Raw genomic sequence first — 17,431 nt, forward strand, 5'->3', positions numbered from 1 at the left:
TAAGGGTACTGTGTGTCCTTACTGTACAGTGTCTTATGCTGTGAGCTCTTGGCTCTCCTACTTGAACCAAATGCTTCTAGAAACCACCAGATGAAGAGCAAAAAGGTAATCTATAAACCCATCTTTTTTTTTTTTTTAAGAGAAATAGGGGGTTGGACTCAGACTGAAGTCCTGAACCTGATACAGGAGCTCACCTTACAACTATCAAAGCACACACTCTCATATGTAAAGCTATGTAGCATTCGGCAAAGTAACTACATCAGCTGTTCCTGCTACCAACACGTGCCTGGAGCAGGGACTCTGGAGTTGCACTTCTCCATTGCTGTGGCCATGTTTGGTAGGCATAGGTTTATTTTTGAGACCTTTTGCAAATGGTTTGATGAATTCCCAGTTAAGTCTTAAAGTACTGAGAAAATTGAAAATGCAATCGAATAGGTGTGTGCAGCTATGATGAAAACGAAAGTTTCCATGAAAATGTAAAGAAAAGGAAGATGAATGTGGATCAATGACAAGGAATCCTTCCCCGTGACAAAGAGGGAGATATACAAAAAGGAAGGAGCAACTGACAGTCGGCCAATGGTTAGAACACCAGCACTGACGTCGGATTTCTGTTATACTAAGATTGATTCACAAGAAGGCTCTGGACTCCAGGACAATTGGACTAAAAATTCCCTTTAGGGATGTAATCTCAAAGGGAAAGGTAATTTTGCACCAAGCCTCGGTATGTACCAGGGGCCTGCTCATTTTTAGATTCTAGCACCACCTAGAGGCGAGAATGAAATAATTTCCGCCCACCGCTGAGCCAAAGGACTCTTGCCTCTATTAACCGTTTTCCCGTTTTCAAGGCACGTGCATTTTAATATCTCATTTGATACTCAGGTAGTTTTCCTTGAGATAGGAATTCCTACTATCTTCATGGTATAGAGGAGGAAATTCATCTCTCAGCAGCTTACTGTACAAAGAATTTGACCAATTTTTCACGTGACCAAGTGTTCTCCAGGAGTTAATTTTTTTTAACAATGGTATTCAAGTATAGTTTCCATACCGTGAAATTCACTAATGTTAAATATACAAGTCAATTTTTAGTCAGTTTACTGAGTCGTGCAGCCATCACCACAATGCAGGTTTAGAACCTTTTCATTAGCACCGCTCGATGCCCTCAGCCTCTTTCCCACTGCATTTCCCCCCGCGCCCCCCCCCCCCCGCCCCGCCCCCGGCCCAGGTAATCACCACTCTGTTTTCTGTCTCCATAGATTTCCGTTCCTGGGTGTTCCATATGAATGGAATGATACAACACATGCTCTTTTGTGGCTGGCTTCTTCCACTTAGCACCACGTTTTTGAGGTTGATCCAGGTTCAGCATTTATCAGTATTTCATTCCTTCTAACTGCTGAGTAGTGTTCTGTTGTATCGATGGACCACATTTTACTTGTCCATTAATCAGTTGGTGGATATTTGGGTTGTTTCCAGGTTTTTGCTATTATGAATAATATTCATGCGAAAGTCATCTTTTTAAGCAAGAATCTTTCATTACTTAAGAAGGGAGTGAATAAAATGTGTAAAATGAGATTGATTACCTAAATTATGTGTATTGGGGGGAAAATTAGGATAAACTATCTGGAGATGCCCAAGAGAAAGACATCTGGGTCCTATGTTCAATATATATACCCAGGAACCAAGGGGTCTTGGAAATAACACTCTTGCAAAAACGAAGTGTGGGGAAATAATTGAGGATGTCCTTTAATGGATTAACAGGATTCAAAGACAATTGTTGTTGTTGTTTAAGTGATCTCTATGTCCATTGTGGGGCTTGAACTCAAAACCCCAAGATTATGAGTCGCATGCTCTACTGACTGAGCCAGCCAGGCACGCCTCAAAGGCAGTTCTTAAAGAAATTTTTTCTTGTGGAGTCATTGCAATATGTAGCAGATACAGACTTTGTTAACACATCTAAGGTTGGGGGGTTCCATTATATTCCTCTCATCATGAAGACAGTGTCAAGGGGTCCTTTCAAGAGTTAAAAATAAACTATGGGGTCAGATGCATCTGAGTCTAAATCCAGGCTCTGCCAATATGTTTAAGGCCGTGGTTGGTCAGTATTCTCATCAGCATCCTGGAAGGCAATAGCATCCACTTTATAAGGCCCAGGTGAGGACTCGCTAGGATGGTGTAGCACTTAGGATGCTAGCACTTAGCACAAAGCCTGGCACACAGTGAGTGCTGATATTATTTTTGTAGGGTTGGATTGTGCCCTAGATACCCAGAAACAATGACCTTGAGCTCTGCTTATTCCAGAGAACGTTTTATGTGTTTTCACTGGATGTTTCTGGCTTGAGGTCCAGGCAAACAGAGGTATAAATTTCTTTTAGAGGTGATACAATGTTTGTGGAAATGGAACCTTATTTAAAAAATATTGCTTACCACCCAGAATGCCATAGGCTGGTAGGAAGATGTAGTGCAAATCTGAAGGGAGTGCTTAGGACTTAGGGGGACAAACATCAGAGCAATTAGCATGATAAGTTAGCAACTCATTTTGCATATAAAAACATTGCCTAAGACTACAGAGTTTTCTCTATTTATGGAAACCAGTCAGAGGTTCTGGGGTTTAATCAAAATTGAATACCCTGTGAGGGGAAATATGAAGAATACAAATTCTCAGTAAATAAGCAATATGTCAAATGCAGTAATTGCCAGTTTTAAACAGTCCTTTCTGCTGTCCCTCTCCTTGTCAGCCTGTGCACCTGATTTGTAGTTAGGAAAACATGGCCAGAGCCATATTAAGTCTCCGGGAAAACAGAGGAATGAAATACATATTCTGTAGCAGGAACTATGTCAGAGACTCAACAAAACCAGTATCTTTAAAATGACAAAGTGACATATTCAAAAGGATTTAAATCAGGGGATTTTCCCCCAAGAAGATTTGAAGGCTCTTATTTCATGTGAGGCAAGGCAGGTGAGACTTCCGGGAGCCGCACACACCCTGATATTCACCAGAGTGTAAATTTAAGAGGCTGAAGTAACCAGAAATCTTTCCGTTGAAGAAGCCCAAGATCGGCGGAGGGAAACTCATTGAATGCGCTGCTGGGACACAGAAGAATGCAAATACACATGTGCTGCAGGCCCTACTTAGGGAAACACCGGACGGAACCGCCGTGGTGAGACACAAGCGTGGGGAGTCACGATCCTATCAGATACGTTGGTACATTGACTTACAGGCACCAATTTTTGTCGCCTCGTCGCCACACCGCTTGCCCTGTGACTCTGCAATTTGCACGAGAGGCCTGGGTGCTGGGTTTAAACACGAGACTTGCTGTGGCCCCTGGATGGAGGGCAGGGCGACCAAGTGCCGGTCGTGAGGAGGCGTGTGTGCTTTCAGTCACCCCATTGTGCTTCTGCCATTGTTATGAGAAGAAAATGTTGTGGTCAGCCCAGTGTAAGGAGGAGGAGGAGAGACGCAGGAAGCAGGTCTGGACGCACACTCAGCCTAGATCAGCCGCCCCACCCCCCCCCGCGCCCCGCCTCCCCCCACCAACCCGCAGATGCACCAGCCAGAGTAGGTAATCGTTGTGTAAAGCCGCGGGATTCTGAAGCTGTCATTATGGTTACTGATATAAATGGCTATTTTATAGGGCTAGTTGGAAGAAACACTGAGAGATTATTAACCTGAGACCTATCAGATCTTCCTCTTCACATTTATTCTATCTGGATAGTAGAAAGTTAAATTTTCTGCAGAAACCTGAGCATATCCTATATCAAAAACTGATAGTTGGACCATGTGAGAACCTACAAACAATATCCAGGCAGACTGATCTAGGATGGGGGTTGGGAGCAAGGGTGCTTGGATCTTTATTTAGATAATTCTGTCTCATGCAGCCTACTCTGAAGACACTCCTCTTTTTATACCCTCCTTCCCCAAATGACAGAAGACGTGCTGGTTTTTGTTTTTCTACTTGAAGTCCTCTCTTTCCAAATCCAGCTGGGTTTTGTGCATCATGAATTCCCATTTGTTAGCCTTGTAGACTGATGTTGGGATACCCCTAAGAGCTGGCAGAACCTTCTGACTTAAAGTAAGAGGGGAGCAGGTATCAGGGCCATGCTGAGAGCATAGGGAACCCCTAGTAGAGCTGATTGGACACAGGAATTGGGACAAATCTTGGGGCCAGGTCTGGGTTGGAACTTTATTCCTAATTGCTTATGAGGCTAGCAGGTCCAGATTTGCTACTTCATAGATCTTAACTCCCTCTTGGATAAATGGAGGGCTAGGGCTCCAATTCCAGGCTGGAATTCCAGAAGCCTGAGTTGGGTATGAGGTTGGGGTGGGCCAGTGGACAGCAGAGGTATGAAGCAAGGGCCAGTCCTAAGCACCAACCAGTAAGAGGCAATATAGTCAGAACCAGACTGGAACAGCTGGAACACGCTGGGACAGCAGGTAGGATTGGGGCCTGAAGAGATGCTCTGGGCCCCACTACATGGCTGGGGTGGGGGTGGAGGGTTGGGTAGGTCCTACTGGCTTTGGCTGGCTAGGGCTCCCGGCCAGTTTGGAGCCAGGCTCAGTGAGGATGAGGTGGGCCTACCAAGCACGAGTAGCAGTGAGAGCCCTTACTTCAGGCTGGCTTTCTTTCCTGAATTCTTATCTCTGAATAAGATGAGTTATGAAGACCAAAAAAATCACCTGGCATGTTCCAGCTTTTTGGCTGTTTAGAACTCGCTAGAGAAAGGTCTTTCTTCCACTGCCAACCAGGAATTTTTGTACTTCAAAATGTCTGAGCCTACTCCTGCATGCCCCCACCACTTTATTTTCCTGCCAGGAAATAACAGCTTTCTGCCTCCTTGAAGGGGATTAAGTCAATGTCTCACTGAGAGCTGAAGATAGAAGCTAAAGAGGAGATGAGGCATGATCCTAAGAAAAAGAGCTTTAGCTTCTCTTGAAGAGAGGAAAGACAGTAAGTGGCTATCTGCACGTGTGGTGACTTACTATGCTATTGGGGTGACAAACCATCCAGTTTGCTTTAGACTGAGGGATTTCCTAGGACAAAAGTCCTTCTGTATTAATACTGGGCTGGTCACTGGATTTATGCCCTAAAAGATGACAGAGTTTTTAAAGGGTTAGCATATGGATGCAAAGGAACAGAATACCTGGTAATGTGGCCATATAGGGTATACATTGCCAAGTAACAAATTGTATTAGTTTTCTATCGCTACATGACAAATTACTGCAAATTTAGTGGCTTAAATCAGCACACATTTATTATCTCACAGTTTCCCTGGGTTAGGAGTCTGGGTCTGGCTCAGCTGGTCCTCTGCTCAGGGTCGCACAAGGCTATAATCAAGGTGTCAGCTGGGCTGCATTTTCATATAAAGGCTTGTCTGGGGGAAAATATGCTTCCAAAATCATTCAGGTTGTTGGCAGAATTCATTTCCTTGCATCTAAAGAACTCCTGATGGCTTGCTTCTTTAATAACAGAGAAAGAGTCACTGGCCTCAGAGAGGACCCAGTTCCTCTCTTAGGCCTTTCACTTGATTAAGGCAGGGTCACCCAGGATAATCTCTCTCTTGATTAACTCAGAATCAACAGACCTTATTTATATCTGCAGAATCCCTTCACCTTCGCCATATTCTATTGGCTAGAAGCAAGTCACATGTCCCATCCACACTTAAGGGGAAGGGATTGTGCAGGATGTGAACACCTGCTATTTGGAATCACCGCGGCCATCCTACAAACCTTTGTCGTACAATTCATCTTAAAGCATACTGGCTTAAAAAACACTTCTTTTAAAAAAATGTTATTTCCTCATGATTCCATGGGCCAGTAATTTGGGCTGGGTTTAGCTGGGCAGTTTTTTTTTTAAGATTTATTTATTTATTTGGGGGGTGACCGGGGGGTGGAGGGCGGGGGAGGGCAGAGAGAGAGAGAAAATCTCCAGCAGACTCCCTGCTGAGCTTGGAGCCAGATGCGGGGCTCCATCTCACCACCCTGAGATCATAACCTGAGCCGCAATGAAGAGTCGGACGCTTAACTGACTGAGCCGCCCAGGCGCCCCTAGCGGGCAGTTCTGCTGTTACACCTGCGGTCACGCATGTGATTACAGAGAGCCGGCAGATTGGCCCTGAGCCTGTTAGTCTAGGAGGTCTTAGCTGGGACAGCATGATGTGGCTCCATGGGGTCTCATCCTCCAGTGGAAAGACCCGGGCTTCTTCACGTGGCAGTCCGACAGTAGCCAGAGAGAACAAGCCCTAGGGTGCAAGTTGTTTTCTAGCTTGCAGCATGTTTTCTACTACCTCATTGGCCAAACCAAGTCATCTGGCAAAAGCTTGAGTCATTCGGGGAGGAACTACACAAGGGCATGCATAGAGGGAGAGGGATTCATTAGGGGTCATTACTGTAACAATTTACCACAATAGCATTGGGAGATGCAATCAAAAATCCTCTTGCTCAGCTGTGGAAGTAGGGCCAATAATTACCCGACTCCTAGTGGAACAGGAAGGCTATACAGCCTGCATAGCAATAGCAGCTACAAAGTCCTCAAGAAGAGAGGCCTGTCCCCAAGTTTTCTGGATAGTCTGAGCTTTATGGGTTTCCTAAATGGCCCTAGGTAGAGGGAGGGACCTTCTGACGTTGGACCTCTCAGTACACTGGCAAGTGCAGATTTGGAAATGGCTTTAGTTTGACTTAGAAAAAATAAAGCATAAGAGGCTTGAGCAGTAACTTTATGCTAACTGTGTATTTTTACTGGGATCTTTATAATTTGAAATCATAACACCTTGTTGCACATTTCACATCATGATCACCCCCTGGAAAAGCCCTTGTTAGCTTTTTCCTTACAGTTCCATTACTCAAACTGGGTAAATTCCAGCACAGACAAGAATCTTTTACAACAATACCCAAACTCCTAATAACTGCAGTCATAAAGGCCACTGAAATATCTGCATCATAGGCTAAAAAGAATGAAAGCACAGAATTTTAAATGAGAAATGATGAACAAAAATAACAAAAACTTTGAGATTTCACATACATCCTGAATAAATGAAGGAAAGGAGAACGTGGATGAGAGAAGGAAGTGGGAGAAAGAAGCATGGCGCTCTTCTTCCTTTTCTGTTATTACCTGGATTCAATAATAATGTTTTTTTTAAACGTTAATTAAAATTAGGTGGTGTATTACCTTAAACCAATTTGGTCTTTTGTGTAGGTTCTGCGGTGGTGGTGGGTATTGCAAGCTTCCCGTGACTGGAGTTTGTGAGAGCCATAGATTTCCTCCACAACCTTTCTACTGGGTAGTCTGTTACAGCTATAGGAAGTTCGGATGAAATGCTTCCATACATAAAAGCATGTGTTAGCAAACAGGCACATGAGAAGTCATGCCTGTTCCTTAAGCTCAGAAAAAAGACTATGCCCTCTTGCATGGCTGAAGGCTCCAATATTCCTAGAGTAGGATTTTATTCTTTTTAGCCTAAAGCACGATTCAATAGTCTTCCACTGGATCATGCAACAGACTTAGCTGTACTTCTCTTCAGTGTTGGCACACAGGACCTGATGGAATCCTAGACTTGAGGTGTTACTCTGATGATAGTAGGGCATGGACTTGCCTGGTTCTGACACCATATATCTTAAACACCATGTGCCCATGAAAATATGTTTCTTATAAATATAATGCACAAAGGCACTCTTGAAAAATTTGACACATTAGAGACAAAGTTAAAATCTTCTCTATGATAGTCCCCAATCTCAGTTTCATTCCCGAAGGGAAGCACTATTCTGTGTGAGTCTTCCTACAATGTTTCTATGTGTTATATACTTAGATACGTACTTAAAAACTTTTTACATAAAGATCATGTTATTCCAAACTGACTTTTTTACTTTTTATCTCCCCAACTTATTGTTGTGAAAGTTTTCAAACATATGGAAAGTTGAAAAAGCATTAGTCCTCATATAATCTCCACCTAGGTTCGACAATTGCTTACATTCTGCTACATTTACTTTATCTTTTTCAACAAATTCCTATATTTTACTGTATCTTTTGAGAGTTTTCATTCTTTTTTGAGCGAGAGGGAGTACATGCTCACATGCCCGTGTGTTGGGGTAGGGAGCGGCAGAGGGAGAGGGAGAGAGAGAATCCCAGGCAGACTCCATGCCCAGCATGGAGCCCCACATGGGGCTCGATCTCACAACCCTGAGATTATGACCTGAGCTGAAATCGAGAGTTGGACGCTTAACCAACTGAGCCACCCAGGCACTCCAATACCTCATTCTTAAATACATCACATGCAGTTCTGAAAAATATTTCTATCATCGAAACATAATTACCAAGTCCCCTAATTTTGATCCTGAAAGTGTTATAAAAACTTTGGAAAGAAAGAAAAACATAAAGAAGAAAAGGAAAACAGAAATAAGACTATCACCCAGAGATAACTCTACTCACATTTTGCTCTTTAATTCTAATCTTCTTTTTGTTCTTTTTTTTTTATTATTATTTCTTTGTCAGAGAGAGAGAGAGCACAAGCAGGGGGAGAGGCAGAGGGAAGAGGAAGAAGCAGGCTCCCCGCTGAGGAGAGAGCCTGACATGGGGCTCGATCCCAAGACTCTGGGATCATAACCCGAGCCGAAGGCAGATGCCCAATGGACTGAGCCACCCAGGTGCCCCTAATCTTCTTTTTGAAATACATATTTCTTAAAGTTGATTTTTAAGCAAAAATCAACATTTCCTAAGGTGTATTTCATGAGATGTTAAAAGGCATTCTGTGACAAAAAGAGTTCACTTGTTCACTAAATTTTAAATGTGTGGTTTTTTTTTAAGATTTTATTTATTTGACAGGAGAGACATAGCCAGAGAGGGAACACAACCAGGGGGAGTGGGAGAGGGAGAAGCAGGGTTCCCGCCGAGCAGGGAGCCCGACTCGGGGCGGCGGGGGGGGGGCTCGATCCCAGGACCCTGGGATCATGACCTGAGCCAAAGGCAGACGCTTAACGACTAAGCTACCCAGGCGCCCCTTAAACATGTAAGTTTTTAAAGCTTTCCATGTGATTCCAATGTGCTGCCTTATGCTTGTGCTTACCAAAATGCAATGTCCGTAAAATCACTCATTTGTTCAAATGCAGATTCTGATCAGTGGGGACCAAGATCCCACATTTCTAGCATCTTCCTAGTTGATGCTGAAGCTGCTGGTCTGTGGACTCTCTTTTGAGTATGAAGCCTTCGCAGCACAAGGGAAGGGTGATGGGATAGGGCAGCGATGTGGTATAAATTCAGAAGGCTCTTTCTAAATAACTACTGTACCTACCTGAGGCCTGCTGCTTTAAAAGTCTCAGGTTATAAGTTTAGTAAAATAATAAAAACAACCACCTTTTATTGAGTAATCCCTACATCTATGTGCTCTGGATACATTATCCCACTTAGACCTCAAAATGCCCCTCGGGAGTAGCGCAGCAATGCTGTTGATGCCCCATCCCATACCCCCTTGCTCCACGTCCACATCCACCTAAGGCCATGGTGGACGGTTCCCATGCACCTGCTTACCTTCAGCACCCATGTTGCTCTCCTGCTTGGCCATGGGATCAGGGAAGCCTGGAATGCCAACCACTGTCCGATCATGGTTTATTTCACATACGCTATTTAAATAAAAGAATGTACATAGAAGTTTTACTAATAATAGCTCCAAGATGTAAACAACCCAAAAATCCATTGACAGAAGAATGGATAGAGTACAGTTTATTTATACACCGGAAATCCGCAGAGCAATAAAAAATAATGAACTGCTGCTGCATGCGACAATATGGATGAATCGCACAGATACCGTGTCAGGCAAAAGCAGCCCAACACCTTACAAGAAGTGCAAGGACAAGAAAAACTAATTAACAGTGATAGAAGTCAATGGTTATGAGTGGGGGGATGAGTGAGGAGTGTTAAGGGGGAAAGGGCACCTACCAGGGTGCTGGAAACGTTCCATATCATGAGCTGGGCATTGGTTTCATGTACATATGTAAAAGTCTCTCAAGCAGTACTCTTTAAATACTTGTGTGTTTCCTGCACTTCACTCTGTTTTTCATTTCACACCTAAAAAAACCCCCAGAAACCAAAACCAAAACCAAAACCAGAACCAACCAAACAAAAGAGTACAGACCATGGTGGCTAACGGTGGTTCTCTAGCAGCTTAGCTGAGCAGCGCTCCCAGTCAGGCTGTTCTGCCAGCTGCGGTAGCTTTACTGGTCGGATCAGTCCAGCCCCCACCACTTGGTTCCAGCTATTGAGCTAGTGAACACATTCTTTTCTTTCTTTCTTTTTTTCAAGTTTTTATTTTAATTCCAGTTAGTTCACATACAGTGTTATGCTAGTTTTAGGTGTACAATATAGTGATTCAACACTTGCATACATCACCTTATGCTCCACACAAGTGCCCTCCTTAATCCCCACCACCTGTTTCACCCATCCCCCCACCCACCTTCCCTCTGGTAACCATCAGTTTGTTCTCTATAGTAAAGAGTCTATTTCTTGGTTTGTCTCTCTCCTTCTCTCTTTTTCCCCTTGCTCATTTGTTTTGTTTCTTATATTCTACATATGAGTGAAATCATATGGTATTTGTCTTTCTCTGATTGACTTATTTCACTTAGCATTATACTCTCTAGCTCCAACCACGTCATTGCCAATGGTAAGGTTCCATTCTTTTTTATGGCCGAGTAATATTCCCTTATATAGATATAGATACAGATCACTTTTTTTCATTTTTGTCAAACTTTTTATTTAGTATTCTGTAGTTGCTTAACACACATTTAAATGGTCTTATTAGAAGAAGGAAAAGAGGAGGTGCTTGCAGATTTCCAAGGAAATGTCAGAAAGGCAAAATATGGCCAGCATTATCCATTTGCTTTTTTGGATTACTGGGCGAATAGCACTTTCCTTATGTAAGCATCTGATCTTGGGGTTTTTGTACTGAGAACATTGACATCTCAGTTTGAAGACATTATGAAATCCTAAGAGTAGCATACCCTGGCCACCCTCTAATAGCTAGTTTGTTTGTATAGGCAGAAGGAGTCACCTCTCTATTTTAGATGGCTAGATGTTTGTGGAAGGTCTTAGAATTGCTTGCCTCATTTACTAGGAAAAATCAAGATATAGGAAGTGGCCTTTAGGGACATTTTTACTTTATATACCACATCTTCTCTATCCATTCATCATCAATGGACACTTGGGCTGCTTCCATCATTTGGCTATTGTAAATAATGCTGCTATAAACATTGGGGGGGGGGCATGTATCCCTTTGAATTAGGAACACATTCTTTTCAATTCCCAGCAGGCAAGAAGTTGACAAGCAGTTTTGTTTTTCATCAGAAGGACAGCAGGACACATTCACTTTCTTGTCCCAGGGCTACGTTAACTTTCCTGCTCTCTTTGATAAAATACAGCCCAGAGGGGTGTTAATATTTTGACATTCACACAACATAGTAGTACTCCACTGTATTGATCACATCAAGTTAACTTGGGGAGCAGTAAGTGGTGAGTTCTCCGGATGCCTTGGTAAGACACATGTGAGCCAGATGGTGTAAAAAAAAAAACCTACCAAAATCCAGGGGGCAATTCTGTAAAGTTTTTAGAGATCCAATAATCTGCTGCATGCCAGAACATCCTCCATTAAAAAAAAAAAAAAAAAAAAAAAGGACAAATTACTGCATCTACATTAAGAAAGAAGAGCAGGCTTATCACAGCCCCTCAGAGAGACGATCACCAGCAGAGGTCTGAGGCCCAGGTTAATGGGTCCCCTCCTTCAAGCTTCTAGGTGTTAAAACCCCATCTTCCCTTTGCTTTTCCAGCTCAGGGGTAGAAGCTGCTTCCTGCAGATACCATCTCTATGGTACTTCAGTATTACCACCTGGCCTTTTCAGTCCTCCAATGACAGTTTAGTTTATCCTTATGTTAAATGCTCTCTGTTCAAATGACCAGTGTGGTTCCTTCTTTTATCAGTCAGGATTCAAAACCAATAGGAGATTATATATTAAGAGATTTCTTGCCACGATTTATCTTATGCAATGGTGGGGGCTGGCAAGGCAAGGCTGAAATCTGTAGGGCAGGCCATTAGGAATGGGGGGGGGGGCTGGAGCTGTTGGGTGTGAACTCTACTCTCTGCACGCAGAATTTCTACTTCCTCAGGAAAGCCTCATTTCTGCTCTTAAAGCCTTTCAACGGGTGGACTCAGGCCCACTCAGAGTATCCAGGATAATTTCCCTACTGAAGGTCAACTGATTATGAACTTTAATCTCATCTCCAAATACCTTCACAGACACATCTGGCTGAGGGTTTGTTCAAAGAAATGGGGACTGACTAGCCCTGTTGACAATCACAGCCTTCCCCTTCAAGCTGTGATTGATGGCTATACACACGAAGAGCTTGTCGAGTGTCCAAGCATCTCTGCCACTTTGCCGGAGGCCTATCTCAGGCTACGAGAGTTGTGGTGCATGCGCTACCTGTGAAGTGGGATGGAGCCCACTGCTACAGCTGCAGCCTGCTCACGGATGCTCTCATATCGGTGCTTCCCTTTCCCTGCCTCACTTTTCCTCTCCTCCACTTGTGCTTTCTGGGGTTACCTCCCCAGCAAATTACCTGCATCCCAGTCCATCCTGCAGGGTCTGCTATTGAGAAAACACCGAGTATGACAAGTGTCGTTGTTAACTCCATTCTATGCCTTCTTTCCCTCCATAATAGCCAAAATAACACCCTACAAATGTATTGCATCCATCCTCCCACCTCAACCCCACTTAGAATTCTCCAGTGGATTCTTAAGACTTAAGATAAAATTCAAACTCCTAGCTAAGACTTAAAAATTCTACCTGGTCTGCCCTTGCTGTGACTCCAATGTCAATTCCCACTATCCCCTCACTCACTTTCGGCTATACTGGCTTGCTGCTGTGGCTTAATCACCCCAGAGTCCTCCCTGCCTCACACTTTGCCCTCACACTTTGTCCCTACTGTTGGAAACATTTCCACCTCTGCCTTTCTATGGATGACTCCTCTCACCATCCAGATCTCTCTGAACTGCCACTCCCTTAGAGAGATCTTCCTTAATCATCCTAACTAACATAACACTCTCTTCCAAGTCTGGCAAATTCATTATTCACCCCACACCGCCACCATTTTTCTTTTAGGACTTTCTCCCATCTGAAATTCTTTTCTTCTTCTTCTTTTACTTCCTTATTATCTGTTTCCTTTCCCTCTGTGGGCAAGTGCTGGCCTATATTGTTCACCAGTTATCCTCAGAACTCGGAATGGTGCCTATGACATTGTAGACCCTTGTTAAATATTTGGTGAATAAATAAATAATTAAAAAACACACAAAGAGCCAGAGCTCTTTGAGGCTCTCAGACACTGAAATTCACTTCAGACCATGTCTGTGAGTCATCGTGGGGATGACTAAGGTGGAGTAAATGTGAATTTCACAAGCGTTGGAGTAGAGGTCAAGATACTGAGAGGTCAAGGTGTTAGAAGAGTTACCCATCTGGATGAGATGACCCTAGTAAACAGTAAATAACAATGGAAAATCTCTGTGGTTGGGGTGGAAGTGAACAAAGGATTGGTAGATGATAGGCAGAGAGTAATAAAATATAAAATTGAGGCATTAGTTGTGTTTTGTTTTCTTTTGTTTTTAAGATTCTCAAAAATCCCCTCCAGATTTTTATTGTATTGTTAATTCTAAAGGCACTCCATATTCCTATTGTTCATTTCTTACCATGTTTAGATGTTACAGATTTTCTTACCATGTTTCCCATAATACTCTCAAACATAGTACAGGGATTCACAGAAAGTAAGCACTCAATAAATATTTGTGTAGTAAAAGAAACTGGGGTTTAGGATGATTGTGTTACTTGCTGAAAGATACTGCGTAAAATATTGACAGAGTTGGGCTTTGACCCCAGAGTCCATTCTCCTAATTATTAAACCATGCTGCCTTTGTCTATGGACTGTTGTAGTAAATAGACTTATGCTTTCCTGCAGAGTTACAACTGTGTATGTTTTTAAAATTCCCCAAATCCTTTTAGGATAAGATTCAAGAATCAAGCAGATCATTAGGACTTCTGTAAATGGGATGGAGAAGGGCAGGAAAGGTCAATGAAGCATTTAAACCTGGGCTAGAGTTGTCGTGATTTGTAGCCTGATGGTGTGAGGGAGTGAGAGGAAGCAGGGCACAGAGTGTAAGGCTGCTTTAGCTGGATGTACTCCTTCAACCTCATGGGGTCAGCTCTAAATACTTGGGGGGTCTGTCCCTTTCTCTGTGCCCATTATTTAGACTTCATCCATGTCATTTAATCTCTTAGTCCTCTGTGCCATAAAATGTGACAAAATAGCAGCTGCTCTGATCTGCCATGAGCAGCCATTCTGGGATCATTCTTGGAAATGTTTTTGGCTCTATGGAGAAGGGTCAACTATATGATGGCATTACACTGCTCTTCTTCTGTAGGCTTACCTGGGCAACATCTATTATGCATCCCAGGCATGCTCCGATGAATGAATATCCTCAAGTGGTGAATGAAGTAGCAGCATATGGTCTGTGCGGAAAACACCCACACATACACTCCATATCATCCGAGGCCCCAATTTTGCCCTGGTCGTGACTCCTTCTATCAGATGATCTATTTTATCAGAGAAAATGCAGGGTACTTGGGCCTGGTACATGGTCTCTGGAATTACCAAGACCAAGGCAATAATCCTGAAGTAATTCCGAAGCAATTTCTGGCCCTCGGTACATACTTTAGGTTTGTAGAGCCCTTTACAATTGGCACAGCACTTTCACTTATTGACTTACATATTCATTACTACAAGTCCGACCCTCCACAGGAAAATCAGAAGCTTAGCCTCTAACTGATATTCAGTTAACATTATCTGTCTTTAATTCCTCCAAATGTTCATTCCTAACTACAGATCTCTGGAGAGATCAAACAAGGCCAAAAAAAAAAAAAAAAAAAAAAATCTATTTAGTCTTGCTTGAAGTTTACTGATTTCGGTGCCATTTGTGAAGGAGATAAATTAATGGTCCCTTGGCTTGTGTCTGCCTCAAATTGGACACAGGTTGAGTAGTGCATACCATTTCTCATAGGAGGTTGTTAACAGTTCATCATGTGCTTATTTTAGACAGGAACAAAGAGCTCTTTGAGGCTCTCAGACACTCTGGGCACCTCAAAATAAAAGGAGTAGCCAAGATAAAAATTATGTTGAAGTAGTTTGCTTCTGTGCTAAGGCTCTCAACTGTGGTGATAAGGAAAATCTGTGTCCTCAGATGACCGACCAAGCTGGCAAGAGAGTCCCAGTCCTTGCCCCGGGGCTCTTCCAGGTTCTTCTCCCTGCTCTGCTTCCCACGCACACCAATCCGGGTACTTCTCCCTGCCCCGCTTCGCGCATGTGCCAGAAGTGCCCACTATGCGGAAGTAGAAGTGTATAAATTGCCCCCTTTGTTTGTGCTTGGGGCTCAGACCTTTGGAGACCACTCTCCTCTGAGCCCGCCACCGTTAAATAAACCTCCTATCCTCCAAGATCTCCGGGTGCCGCTTGGTTCTTCCGTCGGGTGATCCAGGCCAGGTTCCATAATAATGGTAACTACCCAAACTCAGGTAAGGTTCAGTAATTTATTTCTCTGGCCAACGTGATGGGAGAAACTCTCAGGCTGAGTGACTTTACTTTCCCCTTGGACCCTTCATGCTCATCTGTATCTCACTTTGGATAGCAATGGCTGTATTTGTGCTGAACAGCCTTTTCGCTTCAATAAATAAAAAATGGAAGGGATAAATTTACATTCTTTCTTTTTATTTTTCCTAATGAAAGATGAATTTTTGGTTCCCTATTGTATTGCTATTATTTATGATCATTAATATTTGGTCTGATGTGCATCCTTGTCTTCGTCTGTAAAAAACACAAAGGCCAGAGTAGCAGAAACAAAAAGAATACTTATCACTTAAACTTTTCATGTAGTATCATTTCAGAGCTGTTATAGTGACCATTTTGTTTGTAGTAAAACATTCAGAAACCACTGGATTTGTTGTAGCTTTCTCTGACCAATAAAAGTGTCAAAGAGGATGCTTCTCTCCTCTGTATTTCTCTTAACTTCTAAAAAGGCAAGATACCTAAAAAGGTATCTTACTAATGTGTTATGTGCAAGTACATTTTAAAAATGAAATCACTTGAAACCAATCCCACTACTTATAACAATAGAAAGAGAATTGAGGTTGCCTTAAGTGAACAAGAAATACCATGGCTTAATCGAATTCAGGTTCCTGAATACAATGGGCTGCTTTTCCAGGTGTTGGAAATCTATCATGATAGAAATCTATCATGACAGCATTTGATAACCATTTAACAATTCTTACACTAGAACTCAGTGTGAATATGAAGACAACAGGCTTCGGAATTTTTTCAAGCCCAGGAAGGTAATGTACATCTTCTAGGATGCAGAGTTATCTCCAAATAATCAACTCATGAAAAGAATAGAGCAATAACCAGAGGCACCTGGGTGGTTCAGTCCATTAAACGTCCTACTCTTGGTTTCAGCTCAGGTTGTGATCTCATGAGTTGTAGGATCGAGCCCCACATGGAGCCCTGTGTAGGGCTCCATGCTCAGTGGGGAGTCTGCTTGAAAGAGTCTCTTCCTCTGCCCCTCCCCCAACTTGCTCAGGGACTCACTCTCAAATAAATAAATACATCTTTTTTTTAAAAAAAAAAAACAGGAGAGCGGGGGGGGGGGGCTGGGCAGAGCAAGATGGCGGAGGAGTAGGAGACCTGGATTCCGTCTCCTCTCAGGAATTCAGCTGGATAGGGATCAAACCATTCTGAACACCTACAAACTCAACAGGAGATCGAAGAAAAGAAGAGCAAAACTCTCTCATCAGAAAAGCGACCACTTTCTGGAAGGTAGGACGTGCGGAGAAGTGAATCCGAGGCGATATTGGGGAGGATAGACGGCGGGGAGGGGCCTCCGTCGGCCGCTTCTGGCAAGTGATAGAGCCGCGGAGCACAAAATCGGAACTTTTAAAAGTCTGCTCCGCTCAGGGACATCACTCTGGTGGCTAAGCGGGGGGTGGAACCCTCCGGGACAGTGTGGTCTCAGGACCCTCGGGGTCACAGAAAGACCGGGGGTGCCTGAGTGTGGCAGAGCTCCCAGGTAAAGGAGCGGGGAAGCCGGCTGCAGAGGCGGAGCCCAGGCGCGGGCTCTCAGCTCGGGGTGGCCATAAACCGTGATCCGCGCACAGTCGGGCCCCTGCTCCTCCAGCAGGGACCCAACAAGTGGCAGATCCGGGGAGACTCACCTTCCTTCCCCCGGGGGGAGCCGCGCGGGAGTGCACCGCAGGGATCTGCTGGGTTTGGAGACTCCACCCGGGGTCGGGTGCCAGAGATAGAAACGCACAGTCACAGGCCGGGTGAGCACGGGGTGCGGCCGGAGAGCGGGGAGACAGGAGTGACTG

This window comes from Mirounga leonina, unplaced genomic scaffold, assembly GCF_011800145.1.
Source record: "Mirounga leonina isolate KUSES-001 unplaced genomic scaffold, KU_Mleo_1.0 Mir_115, whole genome shotgun sequence".
NCBI classification, from domain to species: Eukaryota; Metazoa; Chordata; class Mammalia; order Carnivora; family Phocidae; genus Mirounga; species Mirounga leonina.